Raw genomic sequence first — 5,573 nt, 5'->3', positions numbered from 1 at the left:
TGGGTTTCATAAACCCTGTATGCAAATCTTCATCCTAAAGAAAAAATAGGTCATTGGAACGACTTTCCAACATGCTCTAAACTCCTGAAATCCATTCCAAGGTTGTTGGTTACTCGTGTGTTTTTGAAGGTGAGCATGAATCTGTGGTTTTTAATGAACTGTCACATTTTCTCAGCTCTCTACCTTACTCTCTGTGGTGTTATTTCTTTGAACCATTTGCTTGTTGGTCAGAGAACACTTTCTAGTCTGTAATTGCAGCATAACAAGTTCCTAGCAGTAGGGCAAAAATATACAAATCAGTTATTTTTTAAAAACCAAAAAAATCTCATGCTGCTTTCTAAGTTGCAGAAATAAATATTTGGAGTTCAATAAAATACCTGTATTAAGATGTAGCAGGACTTGTAATCTAAAATTTAGCTCTTTGCATTTTGTGTATAACTGTTCTAAACAGAAAAGGGAGGTGTGAGCCTTTTGTGCTTTTATTTTTTATTTCATGCTGTACAAAGTAGGCTTACAGTTCTCATTGAAATTCACATTGTTAATACTTTATGCATTCAACGTTCTTCTCCTTTCAAGTGTTTCAATAAAATATCCTATGATTTCCAGGAGGCTGTTCAGCAAAATAATCAGACCGGTTTTATTTTCTTTGAGTTAAAAAAAAAAAAAAAAAAGAAAAGAAAAAAGAGCATCTCATGTTCTTTCTATTCCATAGAAGTAAAGAAAAGAAAAAACAAAAAAAAAAAGGGCACAGTTCCAGTTTTTAATCTCTTAGAAGCTACTCTTTTTGGTTACCTTCATACCAAAGGACATATGTTTTGACATGTTAAATCTGGCCCACGATGTCTAAATTGCAAGCAGATAACTATTTTATAAAATATTTTCCCATATATTTTCCCATTCTCCCTACCCTCCTTCCCCTCCCTCTTATTTTTGAATGTGTAAAGCAGGATTTTTACTGCTGGCCTTTCTTTTTCTTCTGCTTTATATAAACTGTACTGACTTCTAAACTCTCTTTACTGGAGGGTTTCAGCAAGACTTTTTGAGGACCAAAATGTTTTCAGAAGTAATTTGTGCCATGTGGTAGGAAAGGGTATTAAGCTGTGTTCTAATTTAGCATATAATTTTTTTTTTGTTTCTAAAAGAGAACTTGGCGTGTTTTAAGGAGAACAGTTTTTGAGGGTTTTTTTCCTTGAACATTTTTTGCTTGTCACTTCCCATCTTTGTAAGCAATGGTCTGGGTTATCCTTGCTGCTGCTATCATCCATCTCTGGAAAAATAGGATTCTTTCTGTCCATCTCTGGTTTCTTATTATTTTAACTGGCATGTCTCACTTTCTGTTTAATTGAGATGAGGTGGTCTGTACAGAAGCATGTGAACAGAGTTAGGTAACTTGGGTGGTTGTCACTAGAAACTGAATAAATAGATCTGAAGGCAAAAGCTGAACTTTCTCTTCCTTTCATTTGCAAAAGTTATCCAAACCTATTGTGTACGTTTTCAGGATTTCATGGTCCTATCACAATGTGGTGGTTTCAGTGAAAATTGCTGCAGTATTTCAAAACGTTCCTTTAAAGATGTGAAAGAAATAAGTGAATATTATTATACAGTGTTACTGTCCTACAAGCTTGACAAATGGGAGCAACCGATGTTGCTCAGGAGTAGAAAATCCAAAGCACTGTAGTTCTCAAACTAAAATTCAAGATTAATCTCAGACAATGATGTTACTTTTTCTGTCAGGGAAGCCAGTGTTTGTGCATATTCCTCATTGCATTTCAAAGGAGCTGAAACCTAGTAACATAGGTTAGGTTTAATTAGCTAATTACATTGATTACCCTTTTTGTTTTTTTCTCTTATGGAATTTTCCAAAATCTTGACTTACCTTGAACAAGTTTTTGTGCCTATAAGTTATAATTAAGATCAATTAGATTCTACCCAGAGAGGTGGTGGAAGCTCCATTCTTAGGGGCTTTCAAAACCCAACTAGGCAAAACTTTGGCTGGGATGATCTAGTTGGGGCTGGTCCTGCTCTGAGCAGGGGGTTGGACCAGATGTGACCTCCTGAGGTCTCTTCCAACCCTGACTTTCTATGATTCTTTGTGGTCTTAGGAAAATAAATTCTCCCAGGAGCACTGACTGATTGGAGCAGCACCAGCATTTTCCCTGCTTTAGGTTAAAGAGGTCTTTAGAGCTTTCCATATTTCACTCTTATAACAGTCATTTACAATTCATATGTTCTGGCCCATTAGCCTTTTTAAACAAGTCTTTGTTTATCTACATGGTAGTACTGAATCGATGAGCGTCTTTCTGTGCAACATGCAACTCTTGCATTCAAACACAGATTCAAAATATGAGATGTTACAAAAGCACAGGTTCATATGTATACATGTTTGCCCAAGGAGCAGGGCAACCTTTTTCTCTTGTGCTCCATAAATCTGTGTGCATTAGAAATGCTTTCAAGTTCTGCTCTCTTTCTTTCTCTTTACAGTTTCCTTCCTTCCTTTTTTTTTCAATTCCTTTCACACTCTATTTTCTTGCATTTAAGATATTCTGCAACATGCTTGAATATTTTTCTATTCTAGTCAATGTTTTCAAGTAGTTTTGCTGCCACTGTACTGATATAAACTTTCTCAGTATGGCTATTTTATGATCCTTATGACACTAAGGTTGGCTCTTCCAGCAGCACATTCCATCAATGATTGACAAGAGACTCTGCATGATCAGGTATAAATTTTCTCCAGGATAAACCAATGGAGAGTTTGGATATGTTTGATACCAATCCAATTTTTGCTGATGTTAAATTGTTTCCAGCCTTTGGCATTTGTGTGGGAAGTTCAGCCATGTAGCCAGGAATCTATGTACTTTGGCAGCCTTTACCTATTTCTACATCTTTCAACCCTACCTACCCTAAAGGATATTTAAAATGTTTATGGGAAAATTGGAAATGGGCAGGGCTAGCTCAATCTGTTTCATAATAGCAGTGGTTGAAAGGGTGAGGTGATGATTTCTTTGTATATCATTTGCTGCACACTTGCTGCATGAAAGCTTCATTGTCTCATGTTTTACCTCTTGCCTATATTCCTGTCTAGTTTCTTTTTTTCAGTTTTCTATCCAAAACTGTTGGCAGATATGTGATTGTTTCTGAAAGATACTTGGAGCACTTCTAAATCGTGCTAGTTTCCAAAGGCAGGTTTTTCAAAATGGCACATATTGGAAATTTGACATTTTGTAATGACAAAGACATGGAAAATTATTTTAAAATGTATGAATAGATAAAAATTGAGAGATGAGTTAGCTAGGAGAGAACTGACCAACCTAAAGAGATCTTGGTTCCTTAACCAAAAAGTACTTCCCTGCAATCAGGTCTGCTGCATGCAGTCTCCTGTGTGGAGTTTTCCTATAGGAAATATCTTCTTTCCTTTGGTGGGGAGGGGAGGGAGGAGGGGGAGTTGCTTTTCTTGGAAAGAAAACTTAAGTGCAGCCAAGCCACAGACAACCATGCATTTGAAGCACCCCAAATCCTGGCACACTTCAAATTTAGCCCCATGTAGATAGCACTACCCTCTTCCTCCTGTGCCTTCACCCCCTTACTTCAAGATGATTGCAAAGGCTCACAGGAATCCTCTAGGCTCGAGAGCAGTGATTCTCAACCAGGGTGCTATGGTGCCACCAGATACTTCGAAGGATGCCCAGATTTAAGATGATTAAGCAGGTGTGATGCAATAAGCTAAGGAGATTGCAGGCTAAAGCTTGTCCCTGCCTGGCTGACCCACTGCCCAGCCCCTCTGTGAGGAGGTAAGCATTGTAATATATAAAATAGTTTTTAAATTGGGTGCCACTCAATTCGCAAAAGTTTTATGGCAAGGTTCCTCGGGTCCAAAAAGGAACCACTGCTGTTGATACTCCTGAAGACAGCCAAGCACGCAGGAAGAGCACTTGCTGGCTGTTTGCCCCACTTCCCTGATGCCCATCCCCACTGAAGGGTTGGGGAGCAGAGCAGTACGGCATGCTGGAGCACTGCTGAGAAGTACAGATATTTCAGAGCATGCTTGAAAGTATTCCTCTTTCTTTTGAGCCTTTGAAGTGCCTTCACCATTTTTAAGTGCTGCTTTGGTCATGTAGATCTGTTTCCTGGCTGTTAAAAGTGCTTTAGAGGTAGTTGGTGCACTTCAAACAGCATGTCTGTTCCAGTCCCTGGCAAGCTTTATTACAATTGTAGCAAACTGCCATTTCTCATTAATGGATATGATGTACTGGAAGCTCTGAACCTTGGTCGGTGGGCTCTGGTCCCAGGTATATGAATATAATGCTGCCTTGGAACCAAAATTCAGCCCTTTCATACTGCGTTTGGGAAAACAATTCAGTGTACTCTGTGGTTTGCACTGCTGCTTTGTACACTCGGTCTTGTTTTCCTTCAAGAATTAACACTGATGTATGTTTCTACTGACCTCTCAGTTCACTTACATTCCTAGGTAGCATACGATATAGCATAAATCTAACTCAGAGCTGGTATAGAAAATCCAAATCCAAGATGTCTTGGATAGTGGGTTACGATGGATTGTAAACCCTAGTTTACGTGGTTCTGGATACTTTGCAGCAAATGGAACCAAAACTCTGCAACAGGAATCCTGGATCCTGCAGAGTCTGGGAATATTAGCTTCAAATATTAAAACTGAAGGGTTTTATTGGAGTAAATATAAAATGAACTGGGTACAATAACCTGTAGGTTTATGTTAATCTATTTTATGTTATTTTAATTTCAATTAATATCATAAACTTTTGAAATGCCAGTGGCTGCATTATATGTGTTCAGAGGAAAAATCGGAGACCAAAATGACATTTAGGACTTCTGATATCTGGAATGATGTAGGAGGTGAAGCAGTTCAGGGAGGAGGACACAAGATGGATAAAATCAACTAAAATGATCTGTAGGTGAATAACTAATAGAAAATTCTGTCTAAGTATCAGAATTTACTAGTCTATATAAGGATGGTCCTTGCTGTTTGAAGCTATGGTTTTCAGGCTTATGGCACTGCAGCAGTTACATCTGAAAAGAACAGAGTGAAGTCTGAGTTTTATTATTGGCATCAAAATCTTAGTTTCTTTGTGCCATTTTTTTTAGCAAGTGGGGAATGCTAAATGTTTATGGATTATGGAGCCCCATTTCTATACCAAAATGACGATTACATGGAATATTTGATTTCTTCAAGTGGCATGGTTTCAAAACTTTAAATTTGGATAGAAGCTGGCTTATAAGCATATGACTTGCACAGAACTGCATAGAACTAGCCTTTCTTTGGGATGCATTATAAATGTATTGAAGGAAATGCTGAGCAAGGGATTCATGACTCAGCCTTATGCCGTCTTCGCAGTGTTGTTTTGGTTCTGTAATGCATTTGGCTGCACTCCACATTCTGGATGAAAAGGAAGACAGTTTGCTGTCTTGAACAAGGGGCTAGTGTTTCTTGGCATATAGGAAGAAAATATGGAGACTTCTGATTTTAAATTGTTTTATGTTTCAAGTTCTCTCATGTGCTGTACGTGCCAAGGCCTGTGGCTTTTGATCTTTTAACTGTAACT

This window comes from Alligator mississippiensis, chromosome 9, assembly GCF_030867095.1.
Source record: "Alligator mississippiensis isolate rAllMis1 chromosome 9, rAllMis1, whole genome shotgun sequence".
Classification (NCBI taxonomy): Eukaryota; Metazoa; Chordata; order Crocodylia; family Alligatoridae; genus Alligator; species Alligator mississippiensis.
The sequence above is the reverse complement of the archived record's forward strand: the minus strand, read 5'-3'. Positions refer to the sequence as shown.